The sequence below is a fragment of the Mustela nivalis genome, assembly GCF_964662115.1.
Source record: "Mustela nivalis genome assembly, chromosome: 19".
NCBI lineage: Eukaryota > Metazoa > Chordata > Mammalia > Carnivora > Mustelidae > Mustela > Mustela nivalis.
This window is the reverse complement of record NC_139038.1, coordinates 21,506,526-21,525,470: the sequence shown is the minus strand read 5'-3', so window position 1 is coordinate 21,525,470 and position 18,945 is coordinate 21,506,526. Positions and strand designations below refer to the sequence as shown.

Here is an 18,945-nt window from a genome sequence, read left to right as displayed (position 1 = left end):
CCGAAAGTAATATCAACCTGATAATATCTTGAGGCTCACATAGTGGGTCCAGCTCTATAGCCTCTCTCTCTGGTTCCCATTGGGACACACAAATTATTCTACTAATTACCAAAATGGTGGACTTCGGAGTGAGCCCGCCTTGGACCTGGATGGCTTCTTGGACCTATCCAATCTCCCCTCTGAGCCTCTGTTGTCTCCCCTGTAAATGGGGCCGGCAGTAGCACTGCCCTCGCCGGGCTTTCATTTTCAGTGGGGATTACAATGAGATCATGCTTGTAAAGCCCTTGATATAGTGTTGACTAAATGTTGGCTATTATGAAGGGAAAGAAAGATGAAAACATGAGGGTGGCTGCTAAGGTTACCTTCTTATAGGCGAGGCTGCTTTAGAAAGGACAGGTGCCGGTCGGGGAGTTTCCCTGGCTTGCTAAATGAATGATTCCGCTTCGGGACTGCACTTCCCAGAGGCTCAGCTGCCTGGGTCGCATTCCTGTGACAAACTTTCAAGGGCTCCAGGTGTCTGCAGAAGGAAGGCTCAACCCTCGGCTGGCTTTGAAGATGCCCTGACGATACGCCCCAATCGACACGTCCCCTCACTTCCCTTCAACATGGGGTAGTGTTTGAGAGTCTGGGTTCGAATCCCAGCTCTGTCCCTTTCTCGCTGTGGGACCCTGTTGAATTGCCTTCTCCTCGCTGTGCCCCAACTGTCCCCTCTGTAAAACGAGCAGAGACTAGTAGCTACATCCTTGGGTCTGGTGTGGAGATTAAACTGTAAATATGAAGCCGCTTGAAGAGGGTCTGGCCCCCAGAGAGGGACGAGTGTCTGTGGGCAAGCTTCTAACACCCGCATCCGGTTGGGACCACTCGCTGAACAGCACGGGTACTCCGGATATGCCCATCAGCACCCGATTACTCATGCTGCTTCTTCCCTGGAGGGCTTTCTCCCAAGCCCAGCTCAAATGCCACATCTTCCAAGAAGCGTCCTTTCCTCGCTGACTGGAAGGCCTCTTCCTCCCTCCATAACCGAATATTATCTGCAGACCAACCCCTCCTATCTCATTTGGTCCCATCTGCCTCCTATCACGGCTCTGTATACCCCTCTCTAATCTGTCCTACGGTGGGGAGGCGCCTGGACAGGTTTTCACATGAACTTGGAACTCTGCATATAGTAGGTGCTCAGTGAAGATGTCTGGACTTCAGGGTTTGGGGGCAGAGTTGGCAATCAGCTGCTTTGCCCTGGTTGGGTCGCAAGGGTTGTTTATGGCTGGAGACCTTTCCAGCTGGAAGGTGACTTTCACCTCAACTTTCCAAATATCACCGTTGCTCGTAGGTGAGGGGAGAGGAGCACCTGGTCCACCCCCGTCCACCTGTCACTCGGAGCTGTGTTACGGGCTGAACCGTGTTCTCCCAAGATTCAGATGTCGAAACCCTAACCCCCAGGACCTCAGCATGGAACTGTGTTTGGAGTGATGGTCTCTAGGGAAGCGATGAAGTTAAAATGAAGGCAGGAGCGTAGGTCCTAAGCCAATCCGACTGGTCTCTATATTTGGACACCCCAAGAAACACGAGGGATATGCACCCCCAGAGGAAAGACCAGGTGGGGACACAGAGAGAAGGCGGTCATCTGCCAGCCGAGGCGTCTGGGAAACCAACCCTACTGACCTCTTGACTTTGGACTTCCAGCCTCCAACACCATGGGAAAATAATTTTTTGTTGTTTAAGCCACAAAATCTGTGCTATTTTGTCAGAGCAGCCCTAAGCAGACCAGTAAAAGTAGTAAAAAGAGAAATGACCAGTGGGCATGAGGGTGAGAAGTCCAAGGAGTGAGGTACTGGCAGACCCCATCCTGAACTTGGGACCGGGAATGACCAGATCCGGGAGTCCGCCCCGCTGCCCCCAAGTAGGAATGATTTATGCTTAGGAGTAAAGCTAGTTTTTTTCCCCCAACCAAGGGATGCTTCAGAAATCCTTCTCTCCAGGTGAAAGGGAACTGGTGCTGTGGTAACTTAAACGTTTTTTTTTTTTTTTTTTTTTTTTTAAATTAGGCAGAGACAAAGGTGAGTGTCTGGCACTTTTGGCAAAAAGTCCTTGTAGTCTTCCTTCTACCAGCTTAGCAGTGGCTTCCTGCCACGGCTAGAGTAAAACCCAAACTTCTTACCATGGCCTCAAGGGCCGGTGAGCCTGGCCCCTGCCCCCTCCAAACTCACCTCCTACCCCTCTCTCCCATCCACACTTCTGGCCCTCTAATATGCTAGAGTCATTCAACCTCAGGGCCTTTGCACTTGCTGCTTGTGCGGAGTGGAACAGGAAAGCTGGCCATGCCTCAGGTTCGCTCAGCAAGCTCTTAGGAGACATACATGCCCGAGCCTCACACAGTGACTCTGGCTCCGCAGGGGGAGGCAGGTCTGGCATCTATACTTTTTTTTTTTTTAATTTCTGCCTTGAGTCATACACAGGCAGAGTTGAGGACTGTCACCCAAGATCTAGCTTCCAAGGGCTAGCTGCTTCTTTGAAGCCTCAGCTCCAGTGCCACCTTTCAGGGGTGACCTGACTCCCAACCCCCTCCCCAGAGTGCCCCAGCCCCCAGACCTATTTACTTTCTCTGTAGAACCTAATGCCCTGGGAGACTCTCATCCAGTCATTCGTTTCCTGTCTGTCTCCAACCAGCCCCGCGGGTGCTCCTTGCATGTCTCTTGCTGCTGTCTTCACCCCAGTAATGGAGCTGCTCTGTCGAGCACAGAAGCCGCTACCACACCCGGCAACTAGGGAGTGCTGGAAACTCCGCTAGTCCAATGGAGATGTGCCCTCGGTGTAAAAAAAAACCCAATTTGGATTTCAGAGAAATCATACAAGAAACAGAGACTTAAAATATTAATGCTTTGCAACATGAAAAGAGTTCTTGAGATGGGCTGTGCAACACAGATGTACTTAGCACCACTGTAACATACACTTAGTGATGGTTAAGAGGGTAAATTTCATGTTCTATATTTTCAGCACAATTAAAAATGTTTAAGTGATGTGCTGAATATTTTTAAAACCTCATTAGTGAGGAGCTTGGGTGGCTCAGTCAGTTAAGCATCTGCCTTCGGCTCAGGTCATGGTCCCGGGGTTCTGGGATCGAGCCCTGTATCCTGCCCCCTGCTCAGCGGGGAATCTGTTTCTCCCTCTCCATCTGCCTGCCTCTCTCTGTCTTTCTCTCGCTCTCCCCCTATGTCAAATGAATAAATCTTGAAAAAAATTTAAAAAATAAAAAATCTCATTAGTAAGTCTAAATACAGATGCCATGTTCATGTTGCTCATACTTGGGATATATGGGCTCGGCAAAACATATTACTGAAATTAATTTCACCTGTGTCTTTTTTCTTTCTAAAAAAAGTACAGCCCTGGGGCGCCTGGGTGGCTCAGTGGGTTAAAGCCTCTGCCTTCAGCTCAGGTCATGATCTCAGGGTCCTGGGATCGAGCCCCGCATCGGGCTCTTTGCTCAGCAGGCAGCCTGCTTCCTCCCCTCTCTCTGCCTGCTTGTGATCTCTGTCTGTCAAATAAATAAATAAAATCTTAAAAAAAAAAAGTACAGCCCTCAGAAAAATTTTAAGTTGCTTGTATGGCTCAGATTTGTGACTTGTGTTCTAATTATACTGGACAGCGCTCACCTGGAAGCATGGCCAAATGGGTGTGGGGTTTTTCTGTTTTTGTTTTTTGGTGTTTGTTTGTTTGTTTGTTTTTGAGTGTAAGCAAGGTTCTGTCTTCCAGGCTGCAGGAAAGTGGGAGGCAGACAGCAGAACAGTTTCCACAACTAAATGATCACAACTAGTATCTACTATTATGCTGACGATAGCAGCTCCCGTTGGTCGAGCACCTAACGTGGTCCAGGAAAGGTCACAGGACTTCACCTGCATCTTCTCCTTTAACCAGTCCTGCAAGGAACCGCAGCCTGCATGGCCCGGCTGACGGCCCCAGGCTGCCCTGGAGGTGAGTGGAGAGCCGGAGCTTGCACAAGGACTGGGCAAGCTTCAGTCCTGTCCAGTGGGACTTGAAGGCTCTGCCTGGGCCTGACAGTAGGTGGGGGTTTCTGGCTTCTGGAGGTGAAGAGCTCCTGAAGTCAGAGTCCCTGCTCTCGGGGGTCCAGGAAGCGAGTGAAATGATTCATAATCTCTCATCTTCTTAAACTCACCCATCCAGATCCAGCTGCCCGCCCTCTCAAGTTCAAGGACTTCAGGGCACTGGCCCTGGCCTGGGTGGTCATTCTTGTTCAAGGCAGTCATGGCGGATGGAGCTGGGCGGATGGAGAGAGCCCTGCCCACATCCCTGAGGTGACAACAGCCACAACCGGTGGCTACAGGCCTGGAGCTGAAGGCCTGCGCCCACCTAACAACTCCCCGCCCCCACCCCGGGGGGCTTGGGGCTCCAATCTGCTTGAGCAGGGCTCCCCCCACCTCCCGTGGTAGCTAATGCAAGACCTTCCTGGAGGAGGCCTTTGTCGTAAAATGCCCAGATCAGAATCCCTTGGAATGGGGAAGAGGTTTGCAACACACAGAAAGTTCTCCAGGCCCCTCTGCTATGTTTTTAAGTGGTGGGCCTGAACTTGAGGAAGCCGCTTGGGTCTGGTCAAAGAGAAAATTGACCAAAGCAGACAACAAAGACCTTATTCCCTTGGCAACAGCTGCGTGTCAAGGAGTCTGACCTCTGAGGGGACATCTGGCCATCTGGGGGACCTCGGAGGACCCTCACCCCTAGTAAGAGCTGTTGGGTCCTGCACACAGGGCACAGCTGCGAACCATATCTCTCAGAGTCTGCTTGCAGATCAGCGGCAGCCGAATCAGCTGGGAACTGGTTAGAAAGGCAAGTCCTCAGGCCCTACTCCAGACCTCCTGAACCAGAAACTCTGGATTTGAACAGCAGCCCAGGAGACTCGGGGCCACGCTGAAGTTCGAGAATGAAGGCGTTCAGCCTACTACTCAAAGTATGGCAGCAGGACCCCAGGTCAGCATCCTCTCGCCGCAACACCCTAGCCCCGCTTGCCCTATTGGATCAGAGTCTGCACTTGCCAAGACCCCAGGGCACGCATACGCGTGTTAAAATTCGAGATGCGCTAGCCTGGAGTTCCCTACCGGTAAGTCAAGGAGTCTCATACTCATATGCTTTCAGGAGCCAAGCAGGTGACGCACCCAAAAATGAAGCCAGCTGGCACACCAGCCTACAAGTGTGCTCACAGGACTTGGGGCAGGAAATGTGCCTTACACTCTGGGTAAGATTTCCTTGCTTGGCCACGGCCCTCCCAGGCATGGCAAGAGGCACACACACAGCAAAGACTCAAGAAGGGCTGGGACAGGGGTTCTCCAACTCGGCAGCATAAAAGTATCACCTGTAGATCTGGGCGAAACGCTGACACCTGACTCCCAACCCCAGATCGCCTAATATGCTTGAAAAAGCCCCCCCCAATTCCAATTAATTCCAATGAGCAGCAGTCTGGGAACGACCAGGCTATAGCCAGTCTGCAAACTTTCTCAGTAAAGGGCCAGATGGTGCTAGCTCAAGTTCTGCGGGTGTCCAGGTCCATCACGGCCACCCCAGGCAGCCACGATAGTGCAAAAGCAGCCAGAGTTAAGAAGGAATGGTTGAACGTGGCTGGTGTTTCAACAGCACTTCATTTATGAACGCTGCACTTTCAATTTCGTTGTACTTGCACAGTAATGGAATATTACTTTTCTCTTGATTTTTTTTTCCTTTTTAAAGATTTTATTTATTTATTTTAGAGAGAGAGAGTGAGCGTGGGTGAGCAGGGTGAGGAGCAGAGGGAGAGAGACAAGCAGACTCCCCACAATTCAGCGTGGAGCCCAGTGCAGGGCATGAACCCATAACTCTGAGATTGTGTTCTGAGCCGAAATCAAAGAGTCAGCCACTTACTGAAGGAGCCACTCAGGTGCGCCCTCTTGATTTTTTTTTTTTTTTTTTTAAGATTTTATTTATTTGACAGGCAGAGATCACAAGTAGGCAGAGAGGCAGGCAGAGAGAGAGAGAGGGGGAAGCAGGCTCCCCGATGAGCAGAAAGCCCGATGCGGGGCTCGATGCCAGGACCCTGAGATCATGACCTGAGCCGAAGGCAGAGGCTTAACCCACTGAGCCACCCAGGCACCCGTCTTGATTTTTTTCAGCAGCAGAAAAACCATGCTTAGCTCGTGGGCTGCACAGAGACAGATGGTGAGCCGAGCCTGGTCTTGGGGCCATAGTTGGCTGATCGCTGGGCCGGAGGAAAGAATGGAGGGCACGAAGGCCAAGAGCGCAGGCCTTCTCCTTCCCGGTATTTTCCCACATGATCTCCCCTACACAATCTCTGCAACCTTAGTAGCTCGTGAATATGAAAAGGTTGTGTTGACAAAGCCCCATCAAGTGGTGGCTTGGTCTGGCTCACGGCCATGGACTTTAGATTGGGCCCCCAATCCCTCATCACCCTGGCAGGAGTTCAGAGAGCTGCCTTCCAATGGGCGACTCCGAGCCCTACTCTCCAGGCTGGTGGCCTCACTGAGGTTTAGCATGGAGTGACCAACTGAACTGTACGGCAGGCACCGGGCGGAGAGCTTGGGTCATCTCAGGTCCTCACAGCAGCTCTGTGCCAGAGAACTAGTACATGCCTGTGTATATTATCAGATACCTGGTTTTTTGTTTTTATTTTTTATTTTTTATGTACCAATTTTTAGACAAGGAGACTGAGGCACACAGATGTCAGATGATTCACCCAAAGTCACACAGCAAGAGTATTAGAGCAGAACTGAATCCATGTGTCTGACTCTGGAGCTGCTTCCATAACCACTTTGCTTTATGGGCTCTCAATAATCTATGTTAAGGACAATCAATAATCCATCACCAGTCACCACAATGCCAGACACAATCTCCTTAAGCCTCCTAACAAGCCTTAGGTAGCACACTTGGTCTCTCTGTATCTCAGTTGGCATCTAGACACCACTCAGTCTTCTCTGCCTTGAACTGCAGCCAGACCTAGGACACCAAAGAGGGATCCAGCACCCTCTCCAGGAAGAAGGAGGCTCAGAGAGCTGCCCTGTACAGCTGTGCAGGTTGTGTACTGCACAACTCTAGGTAGTATCATTCACAGTGTATTCTATGTGAATGACACCCATGGACCTGTGGAGCACACAGCCTACCTAGCCATTCACAGCAGCCTTGGAAATGCTCATATTCCTTGGCATAGGATTGACCTTGGATGCTCACCTATTACTGCTGTCTGGAATTATATCATCAAAAAGGAATTAGGGCCCAGCAGGATAGGACACCTTGGATGGTAGGGGCCGGGCTGGCAGCTTTGGGGAAGGCTTTGGGTCAGAAGCAGGAAGAGGCTGATTCCTCCTGGGACCTCCTTCCTCCATCCTCCTCCAGTTGAACCTCCAAGTTGCCCTGAGCTGGCCCTCCAGGGCCCGTTCTCACGCTGGGCAGCACCTGCCCCTCACCATTGAGGGCTGCTGGGAACTCCTAAACAAACACTCAGGTTCTCCCCTTACCACAGTGCTTCCCTATGTTTGCTTTGCTTTTATGATCTGAGCCAGGCCCTGTGCCAAGGCTTACCTGCGCCAGCTCGTGTGACCTTCATCACAACCCCACGAGGCAGGAACTGTGATCCCCTCCATTTTACAGACAAGGACGCTGAGGTTCAGAGAGGTTAAATCACTGGCTCAAAGTCACACAACTAGAAAGTGTCAAGCTAGGACTCAAATTTGGGCCTTTTGGACTTTGGAGCCCAAACTCTTAACCAGCTCTCTAGAAGATGGCTGTGTCCTGTCTTCTGAGTCTGGCTCCTCATCTGCATGTGGGGTCTTGGGTCTGGGAAGCCATGCAGGTGACCATGATGTTGCTGCTGGTGCTGATGGAGATGTTGGGGATGATGGTGATGGTGATGAAGGCGAGGATGGAGTCATGAAGGTGTTGAAGGAGATGACGGGGATGATGGTGATGATAGTGATGGTGATGATGATGGTGATGATGATGGTGATGGTGGTGATGATGGTGATGGTGATGATGGTGATGGTGGTGATGGTGATGATGATGGTGATGGTGATGAAGGTGTTGAAGGTGACGGAGATGATGGGGATGATGATGGTGCTGAAAGTGGTGGGGACGCCTGAGTGGCTCAGTGGGTTAAGCCTCTGCCTTCAGCTCAGGTCATGATCTCAGGGTCCTGGGATCGAGCCCCGCATCAGGCCCTTTGCTCCGCAGGAGCCTGCTCCCCTCCCCCTGCCTGCCTCTCTGCCTACTTGTGATCTCTCTGTCTGTCAAATAAATAAATCATCTTTAAAAAAAAAAGAAAGTGACGATGATGATGATGATGACGGTGATGGAGGTGATGACGGCCATGACGGCAGGGGGACAGCAGTGATATACCTAGCGGATAAGAGAGCTGTGCAGATTGAATGAGCTAAGTTGGGCCAAACGTGGCTCGCTGTGTCTGTCCTATGTCCATGCCCTGTAAGTGCTGGGTTCATCTGGGCTCCTCTTGCCCTGGATCCACAAAGTGGGTTCCGCTGCACTGGAGTTTATGAAGTGTACACACCTTCCTCCTCAAATGCCAGGTAAAAGGCATGAATCAAAGATAAGAAAAGGGGAAAGGGCCCTTGGCCTCCTTTTTCAGCAAAAGCCTGCATTTTCTGCCAAGCTCTAAAATCCAGCATGGTGTTCTAGGCCTTGGGCCTGAGCTTTGAAACGGAGCTGCTGGGAGGCAGGCCCAGCCCCTGGGCAGGAGGAAGCCAGGCCTCCAGGAAAATGTAGAGGCTATGAATTGGGTGCCCTGGAAGGTGAGGGGCTGCTGCCCTAAGAGTCAAAGCCACACGCAAGCTGGGCTCTGGGGCGGCCCCTCTCTGTTGGGAGAGATTGGAATCGTCACCCGCACGGTGACCCAGGGCAGTTCCTGGGAACCAAACAGCTGAAACCTTACACTTGGCCGCAGGTGAGCCAAGGGCTTCAAGAACCAACTCGGGGAGTAAAACTTTCCACTCCTCCGCACCCACTTCTCAAATGACACCTGGAAGCCCGGGAGAAGCAGGATGGGGAGAGTCGAGGGGGCTCTGTGGCCAGACCGTTTGCTTGGCTTTGAGTCCCAGCCCCACCGTCCGCCCGTTCTGTGTGACCTCGGGCGAGTTACTTAACCTCTCTGAGCCCATTTTTCTTATCTGCAAAACTCAGACAAGGACACCTCCCGTTTCACTGCATTGTGCTCAGTGTCCCCAGGGGCCACATGGGAAGAATACCGGTACCGACCCTTCATGGCTGCTGAAAGGATTCTGTGAAATAACGCATGAGCCTGGCACGGCATGTGCGCTTAAAAAGCACTGTCCGCTTTTATTATTATTACTGTAGAGAAGAAAGCCACATGGGCCTCAACAGTGTTTATCTGACGAACCGTATCACGTGTTGGAAGAGACCCCTGAAGTCAGTTCACCCCCACGGGTAAGGTGAGCAAAGCAGCATGGTTCCCTGGTGCGGTGGCCACACTCCTTGAGGGAACCACAGGCTTCGGGCAGCAGCCTTTAGGCTGGGGCTTTTAGCCAACCAGATCATAAGACCCGACAAGAAGTCATCCCCACCCGTTCAGCCAATGGTGGGCCCCCGTGGGAGTTCGGGAGTCGAAACGAGGATGGAGAGGGAGTCTCCGAGGAGGGACCAAGGGGTTTCCTGGGGGCTGGGAGACGTGGCTTGCTCAGCGCTGCAGGTCCAGTGCCTGGCCCATTGCTGCAGTGGCAAAGCGGTGAAGAAAACAGACAAAACCTTGCCTTCCAGAAGTTTAAACCCCGGAGGACGAGTGTTGCAGCCTTCAGGGAGTGCTCCCTACGTGATCGAGATGTTTCCGCTGCCCCTCAACCACCACCCTGCTCTTCCAGGTTCTGCCTTCTGTATATGTGTCGGGGGGAGACCTTCTCACCGGGCCCGTCCGCCGTGGCCGGGCTGCCACCGGTGTGTTATCTCGTGCCAGAGGTGTCCCACTGGCTCCTGTTCCAACAGCGTGTGAGTTGCTCTGCACTTGAACATCACCCCTCCCTGGACACACACAGCCAGGCCCCGATCTGATCTTTCAACTTTCCCTGAGCTCTCCAGGTGAAGGTGTTCCTCCTGGCCTCCCACGGCCCCACCCTCCTCTGTTCTGGAAGCCCTGCAGAGGAGCACTGCCTTTGTGGAGTTCACTGGAGCAGGGAGAGGGGTAGGGCTGGTGACTGAGGGACCCCTGACCCTGAGCTAAGGTGCGGCACACTCAGCTTGCCCGGAGCCCTTGCGGGGGGTTGGTGCTACGATCCCCAGGCCGCAGGCCAGTCCTGGGGCTCAGAGGCTAAGTATCAAGCCCAAGGTCACACAGAGCCCAGCTCCAATGCCAACTGCTGACTCCCAAACTCAGCAATTGGACAAACTGCCTCTCGAGGACTCCTGGAAAACCTCAGTGCTCATGCTTTGAGGACCTCTGAGGACAGGAATGGCCTCCCCCCGCAGTCAGCCGTCAACCAGGACTCTCCTGGCCCAGTATGCGGCCCCTCCCTCCATTTGAGAGGTCCTTCGTGGTCCCTCTCACCAAACTCCTCAAAGCCCCTGCACAGCTCCTCAGTGCAGCACAAACCGTGGCGGAAGGACAAAGCTGATCCTTCCTGGGGTGGGAGGTGGTGACTTTCAACTAGAAAATCAACAAGGTCCACACGTGGAGCAGAGGTGAGAGACCCACAGTGGATGAGCCTGCAGGAATCAGCCACAGGAATCCGCCTGCAGAGGGCGGGGGCGCTGGTCTGGGGAGGCGGCCCTGCAGCCAGCTCTCCAGCAGCTCCTGCCCAAGGGCGCACCAGCCTTGCCAGGTCTTAGCCTTCCTTCCAGACCTGGGCTCGGGAATGAGCTCCCTGGCACATCAGGAGGAAGCAAGGCTGCCCAGGTTGTTCCAGAAGTCTGCAAGGAAGGGGGTTTGTTTGTTGTGGGGGTACCACTGGTCCACGACTCCCCATGCCCTGCAGTCCTCAAGATTGGGTGGCTCAGTGGATTAAAGCCTCTGCCTTTGGCTCAGGTCATGATCCCAGAGTCCTGGGATTGAGCCCCACATCGGGCTCTCTGCTCAACAGAGAGCCTAGTTCCCCCTTTTTCTCTGCCTGCCTCCTCTGCCTACTTGTGATCTCTGTCAAATGAATAAATAAAATAAATAAAATCTTTTAAAAAGTACGTGGGGGATTGTACAGGTTCCAGTCCTTGGTGCCACCACTTCTGAGCTGTGAATATTTCCCACCTGCAAATGGGGCTGTGCAAGAGGGTCTGGCTCACAGGAACCCTGCAAGGATTAAAGGACTTTGTCCTCGCCAAGTGCTTTCTCTGCATCTCTGGGGCTATCATAGGAGGCCAGGATGAGGAGGACAGGGAGACCGGAAAGCCCACTGGAGCAAATACCAGGACCAGCAGGTCCAGATGGGGACAGGGTCTAAGGAGTTTGCAAAAACATCATCTGTTTTTTATTTCACTTTGTATTTGCAAAGTTAAAAAATTCTCTGTTTCTATAATGTAAATAACAAAATATAAATGCAGAAGAAATCTTCCGAGCTGGTAGGAATACACAAAAGATGCAGGGATTCTTTTTTTTTTTTTTTTTTTTTTTTAAAAGATTTTATTTATTTACTTGACAGAGAGAGATCACAAGTAGGCAGAGAGGCAGGCAGAGAGAGAGAGAGAGGAGGAAGCCGACTCCCTGCTGAGCAGAGAGCCCGATGCGGGACTCGATCCCAGGACCCTGAGATCATGACCTGAGCCTAAGGCAGCGGCTTAACCCACTGAGCCACCCAGGCGCCCAGATGCAGGGATTCTTAACCTGGGCGTGCTAACCTCCAGAGGTCAGAACCCTGGCTCTCTACTTCTCCACTGTGTGACCTGAGGCAAGTTACTTAAGCTCTCTGTGCTTCCCTCCCCAAAGTCAACCACTACCACAGGCTTCCCGAGTGTCCCCCAGGGTTTAAGGTGTGCATGCAATAATCTACATATATGTGCTTAGCTTGTCTTTTTGTAAAGGGACTCTGCGCACAGATGGCGGAGTGCTGTACTGTTGCATACCCTGCCTTTCTCTTTTATCAATAGATCTGGGAGATGGTTCCACACCCATACACAAAGAAGCTACTGCTTTCTTCTGAATGGCTGCATCGTATTCTGTCTCTCTCTCTGTCTTTTTTTTTTTTTTTAAGATTTTATTTATTTATTTGACACACACAGAGAGAGATCACAAGCAGGCAGAGAGGGAGGCAGAGAGAGAGGGGGAAGCAGGCTCTCCACTGAGCTGAGAGCCCGATGCGGGGCTCCATCCCAGGACCCTGAGATCATGACCTGGGCCAAAGGCAGAAGCTTTAACCCACTGAGCCACCCAGGCGCCCTGCATTGTATTCTCTTGTGTGGCTCTTCCCACACCTACTGGACTTCGCTCCTTTCTGATGAGTGTTTACTTTGCAGCTCTCTGCTCTTAGGCACGACGCTGACTATCTTTGCTCAAACATGCTGTGCCCAATGCAAACATATCCACTGGGTAAATTCCTGCAGGTGAAATTGCAGAGCCCTGAGGTATGGGCCTCTTAAATGTCAACAGTTTCCTAACTTCCCCCTGCCCCGAGGGTACCCCAGTCCGTGCTCCCACTGGCAGAGTTGGAGCGTGCTGGTCACCCCCACCCCCATTTCCAACATGGAGCGTAACCCAGGGAGCTGGCAGGTGGAAAACAGGATCACGGTGGTTTGGCGGTGCCATTCTCTTTTTTTTGAAGAGTGGTTGAGCATCTTTTCGTCTGTTTGAATTTATGCTTCTTTCTATGTACTTCTTGTTACGTGAACAGCCAAATCATATCCTTCTCTCTCTCTCTCTCTCTCTCTCTTTTTTTTTCTTTTGTGGATGGGATGCTTGCTTTTTGATTTGTAAGAGCTCTTTATCCGTGAAATCAACTCTTTGCCACAGAAGTGACAGATTTATTATTATTATTTTTTTTACTAGTTTGATATGCAGGCTGATGGGTGCTTTTGGTTTGGGTCATACAGGAAATACTGATTTTTAAGTAGGCAAGTCTCAGCAACTTTGATCTTTAAGACAAGGCCATGCTTCCACACGTTAGGCTACACTGCCTCCCATCCTTTTTAAAAAAATAAGAGAGGGAGAGAGAGAGAGAGAACACCAGTAGGGATAGGGAAAGAGGAATGGGGACCCCCAACTGAGCAGGGAGCCCGATGTGGGGCTTGATCTCAGGACCCTGAGATCATGACCTGAGCCGAAGGCAGACTGCGCCCCCCAAGCACCCCGAATGCCTCCCAGTCTTCATTAGCGCTTCAAAGAGGACACATGGAAGGAGCCTGCTTCTGGACTGGAGGTCCTCTACAGTATGTTACTGTCCCCAGCCTGGACTCACTTCTCTGTCACTTGACCTGGGACTTCCTTAATGGCTCTTGCTGCAGAGTACTGGGGTCATTCCCCACTGCTCAGGACTCCTGCTTGGACTCATGTTCTCAAAGGGGCAGAGGGAGAAGGGACGACCCACCGAGCCCCCTAGGCACAGAAGGGTCTCTAATAACAGGCTTTTGGGGGGGGGGGCAGGGGATGGTCCTCAGCTACCTGGGGTATGCCTTACTTTCAGCTCCTTAAAAGCCAAATCTTGCCCCAGACCCTCAAGGTGGGCAGACTAGAGGCTGTAAAACTAGAAAGGAGAGCAAGTTCCAAAGAATAAAAGCCCCAGGACCTCCACTAGGCCCCTCAGGAACTGCCCAGCGTGGAGGGGGACATGCTTCTGTCTTAGGACATATCCTCCAGCTTTGGACTTCCTGCGGAGAAAATTCTAGTGGGAGGTGGACGCAGCTGGCTGAAGGGGGTCTCATTTGAAGCTTTCCTCTAGGCCAGGGATCCTGAAAATTTCAGCACCCATAGAATCACCTGCAGAGTTTGTCAAATATCGGGCCCCAGCCCCGGTCTCTGATTCCGTAGGTCTAAGGTGGGTCTGGGAATTCACACTTCAAACCAGCTCCAGCTGATGCTGACGCGGATGTTTCTGGTCCACGGACCACAGTTTGAGACCCGCTGGCCCAGGCCATTCATTCGCTCCCTGGACTCCCCCAACTGGTCTGAGTGAGGCTGAGAGGTCTGGAGAAACACAGGCTTTGTTCCAAGGAAAATAACAGAGCAACTGCTCTCTGCCAGGTCGCGTGCCGAGGTCTGTGCCTTAATTTTCTCATCTAATCCTCACAACAAACCTGTGCGGTAGGTTTTGATAGGACTATCTCCTTTACGAGGAGAAACCATGCTCAGAGGGGGGTGCACGGGCTTTAGAATCGGACAGATCTGGGTCTGACCCCAGATCTCCTACTGACCCACTGTGCAAGCTCTCAGGCACGTGCTCACCCCGCTGAGCCTCTGACTCATCAGTAAATGGGGGATCACAGACCTCGTTGCCAGGGGCGTTGTGAGGGTGTGCACCGCCCCCAGCGGGGTGATGATTAAGAACAGCTGCACACAGTAGGTGCGCAAAAAATGTTCATCCCCTTTCCTGCCATAAGCCCCATCATTGTGATCTCAAGGTCCTTTCCTGTCTTCTCTGTGGGGCAAAGCCTTTTTCACCCTACAGCTCCAGAGAAACTCCTATGCATCCTTCAAAACCCACCTTAGAATCCCCTCCTCTGTATCTTTTCCCTGAAAAGCTGTCCTCTTCCTGTCTTTGGGAAGAAAAATTATCAAGGATGGCAGCTTCTTATTTGAAAAAGGGGCTCAAGCTTTGCGCAGTGGCAGTATCGTAGCCAATGAGGTTTATCCGAGGCGCGATTATTGCTAATTGAAAAAGGGGCTCAAAGCATTCCTTTCCTTTCTTTCTTCCTCCCTCACTTGTGTTTCCAGATTGTTTATTTGTATCAAGCGCACTCAGGAGTACAAACTCTGCGATCACAGGGACTGGGTGGCTAACAGCTAACAGAATTTATCAACGCTTAGCGAGGCCTGTACACCACACAATGTTTTAAGAGGCTTAGGTTGTGGACTCATTTAATGCCTAAAATAACCTTTTGAGGCAAGTGCTCACTTTTCCTTTTGGGGAAATGGAGTCACAAAAATGCTCAACAATTTCCCCGAGACCACACCACTGGTCTGTGGCTGGGCTGAGATGTAGACGCCCGCTGTGAGTCTAGGTTTTGAGTCAGATTTTGTGGCATGCTGTTCTTTACGAACGAGGAGTGGGCCAAGTGGGGACCGTGTGGACGGTACCCATCCCCTTGAAGAAGGGGGTAGCTGAATGTTGGGCCTGGAGCTGTCCGCTCTTTTGATTTCTCGAGGGGATCCGGACGTACAGAGTTTTTTTTTTTTTTTTTTTAAATTTTATTTATTTATTTGTCAGAGAGAGAGCGAGCGAGAGCGAGCACAGGCAGACAGAGTCGCAGGCAGAGGCAGAGGGAGAAGCAGGCTCCCTGTGGAGCAAGGAGCCCGATGTGGGACTCGATCCCAGGACGCTGGGATCATGACCTGAGCTGAAGGCAGCTGCTTAACCCACTGAGCCACCCAGGCGTCCCGGACCTACAGAGTTGTATGTGACGTCTCCTACTTTTTTAAAATTTGAGAGTAATCTAAAATGTAAAGAGCGGGATGGGCCTCCCAAAGGCTGCCCACAGGCTGCCCTTGGCAACTTCTGCTGTCTCTTGTATCTCAAAGGTGGGGACCTCGACTCACTTCACGGCTGTGCCCTCGCACGGGGCAGGAAGCACAATTCACCTGCTGCTTCTGGGTGCCTCTGAGCTGAGCCTGGTGCTCAACAACCAGGAATCTCATCCTCCAGCCCACTCAGCACTCAGGATTCTCCAGCCTGGCCTCGGGGTGTGCACAAGAAATGACAGCCCGGTGGTGACTCGGAGCGTCTCCTCCGCCCAGGGACCGTCTCAGGGTCTCCCATGTCCAGGACGACACTTCCTGCTTACCGAGGACTGACGATACCCTGGGTGAGTGTTTTGTTTCGTCATCCCACTGATGCGCTCCGCAGTTTCGGGAGGTTGCCCCGTCCTCAATTCCGGGTGCGGATGCGAAAGCTGCGGCTCATGCAGGGGGAGGGCACAGCCCAGGCTAGGAAGCAGTGGCATGGTAGGACGAGCGCCACCGGCTTCCAGCTTCTCCCCAGCCGGCTGTGTTCAGGCATTCCACCAAAATGCTGGCACACGTTCCAGCACACGCACACTCACACGCTCATCCCCCGGACGGGAACGCGAAAGTGTGTGGGACACAAATAAGACCCAGGACATTCCCCTCTGCCAGCCACATTTCCTAATTACCCTGGCTCCTACTGGGGACATCCAGAGAGGATCCCTGGAGGCTGTCCCTTTTGGGAACTCTGCCCACTGGAGCCTGGACAGGCAGAGCTTGTGGCACGCCTCAGACCCTGGCCTCTGGGCTCAGCAGAGATGGCAGGTAGAGGGGGTGCCATGCTTGTCCCTGCCCACAGGCAGAAGTGTGCATATGTGCACCTGCGCCTATGGACGTGGGTTTGCTTGTGTGCAGTGCACCCACATGTGAACACATGTGCGTGTATCGTGTAGACCTGCATGAAAGCATGTATATGCGAGGTGTGCGCATGTGCATGTGTGTGCACCCGGTGCACATGTGTGCGTTTGTGCACATGTGTAATGGAGAAGAGAGGATGTTGGCCTGCAAATAGAGATCTTCTGAAGTTAGTTTAGGACAAAGCACAAAAGTCCTACTTAACCCAGAGATGTCAACTTACAGAAAAAGCTGAAAGCTAAAACAGCCCCTGTGGGACACTGGGTGGTGGAGGGGTCAAGCATCAGGCTCTTGCTTTTGGCTGCGGGGGGATGAGGCCCCCACTTCTGGGCTATGTGTCATCGCTGAGTCTGCTACAGTTTCTCCCTCTGCCCCGCCCCCTATTCTCTCTCTCTAAAATAAATAAATCATTTTTTTAAAAGGCCCAATTAAAAAAAAAAAGATTTTACTTATTTTTTTGAGAGAGATTGAGAGAGAGTGCAGGTAGGCCGAGTAGTAGACAGAGGGAGAGGGAGAAGCGGGCTCTCTCCCGAGCAGGGAGCCTGATGTGGGGCTGGATCCCAGGACCCTAGGATCGTGACCCCAGCCAAAGGCAGCCGCTTAACCAACTGAGCCACCCAAGTACCCCAAGCCCCCTACTTTTTATGACCAAGTTAGATTTATATGCACAACAGGTAAGTCTCAAAGAAATGATGGGGGGGGGGTCCAAGTTGCAGAATATGGATAGATTATCCCATTTCTGTTACATATTCTGTCTACAGCATCACTAAGCATTTTATATATTTTCTGTAGGTATGCACATATGTGACTGCATAGGTGTAGGAAAGGTCCAGAAGGAACACCCCGAGTTACAAAGGTGGATACCTTCGGGAAGCAGGGAGGGCAGGAGTTGGAAGGTTACAGCCAAAAGGGCTCGGTGGACGGGTCCCTGTGTTCCTCCTGGAATCACAGTTCAATATAGGTAGGTTGAGTCACTGTGGATGCCAGGTGGGGGCCACGGGGATGCTTAGTCCTCAGGTAGGCATTTCCACAAGTCCCCCAGTGGACTCTCAGAGGGCTCTGCTGCCTGAGACAAGCGCTGGCTTCTGGACCGGCTCCCGGGTGGGGATGAAGCAAGGGAGCTGTTGTGCCTCTTACGCGTGGAAGCAGCTCTTCTGCTTCCTGCCTAAACTTTCCGTGCCTCAGTTTCTCCCTCCATGCTGCGGTGGGAAGGGCCTGCTCCCTGCCGCCCCACACACCCACTGTTCCCAACCATCTCCTGCCTGGACTACAGAACTCCCACCCAGCAGGGGGCCACGCAGAGACCAGGCCCAACCCTGGGGCCCCCAGGGGCCGCTGACAAGAGAGGCCAAGACACAGGCTCTGGGGTCAGACTTCTGGGCTCAGTAATTGTCACCCAGACACCAGCAAGGCTGGCCACACTCTGCCCCGCAGTTTCCCCGTCTGTGAAATGGGAACACCGCAGAGGCCCACGGGCCTGGGATGCTCTGGGGCTGAAGTCTCGCCGTTCTGTTTGACGACACGCGGCGGTGAGTCGGCGCTCACGGGTTTCACGGGTGTCACCCTCCCCGGACGACAGCTCACCCCGCCCCTCCGCGCCAGGACACCGTGGCCCTCTCCGCCCTCTCCGGCACCGCGACCCTCCTGGGACTCGCCGGGTCCTCCCCTTCCCTCCGCCTCCCGCTCCAAGGTTTTCTGTCACCAGGCGGTCCTCCCCCTGTGCCCCCAAGCCGGGTCCCTGCGGCGCCCGGGCGCCCCCACCCACCCAGGGAAACTGAGGCGGGGCTGACGGAGCGCGCGGGGGAAGGCGCGGCGGCAGGGCGCCCCCTGCGCTCGCCCGGGGTCGCTGTCATACCTGTTTCCCACTGCGGCTCCGGACGGCGAGGGTGACAGCGGCGGCCGCGGCGGCGGTGGCCGGGGAGGCTGTGGCGCCGGGGCTGGGAGCGCGCGCGGCCACGGGGACGGGGAGGGAGCAGCCGAGGGGGCGGGAAGCCCGGGAGCGCCCGCGGGCGGAGCTTGGTGGCGCCGACTGCGGGCCACCCCCGCGTCCAGGGCCCCGGCCGCCCAGCTTCTGGTCGGGCACACCCACTCGCACCCACGTGCCACCCCCACGTCCCCACAACACCCGACACCCCCACCGCCGACGTGCGCACCCCACACTCTGCGCACGTCCGGACCCCCACGGCACCCACGGAAGCCGCAATATGTGCGGTGGGTCCCCTGCCCCGACTGTCCTCCCCCGGCACATCGCAGGCTACACACACCCTAACCGCTCGGTCCTACCCCACGGGGTACCCAGACGCAGCACAGGCAGGCAACGCACGGCACCCCTGTCCCTTCCGCCCCGCCCCGCACCCCCGCACCCCCCGCACCCCCCGCAGATTGCCCTCTGGGCCAGCTGGGGATTTTAGAAGCTTTGCAAGGACAGACTCCTGCAGGTG

The 18,945-nt window shown here is 53.4% G+C and overlaps 1 protein-coding gene and 1 long non-coding RNA gene across 2 annotated transcripts in view; one reads left to right on the top strand and one right to left on the bottom strand.

The window, feature by feature from the left end:
* Positions 1-10,991, top strand: part of LOC309854968 — a 44,254-nt gene extending 33,263 nt beyond the window's left edge. The window contains exon 9 of the long non-coding RNA XR_014306504.1: positions 3,748-10,991. This is a non-coding gene — a long non-coding RNA (uncharacterized lncRNA). The remainder of the gene's footprint in view (positions 1-3,747) is intronic.
* SCNN1B (sodium channel epithelial 1 subunit beta) overlaps positions 1-18,455 on the bottom strand; it is a 57,135-nt gene extending 38,680 nt beyond the window's left edge. Inside the window, exon 1 of the mRNA XM_082714699.1 lies at positions 18,360-18,455. The gene's annotated coding sequence lies outside the window, so the exon portion shown is untranslated. The remainder of the gene's footprint in view (positions 1-18,359) is intronic.
* Positions 18,456-18,945: the final 490 nt, after the last annotated feature.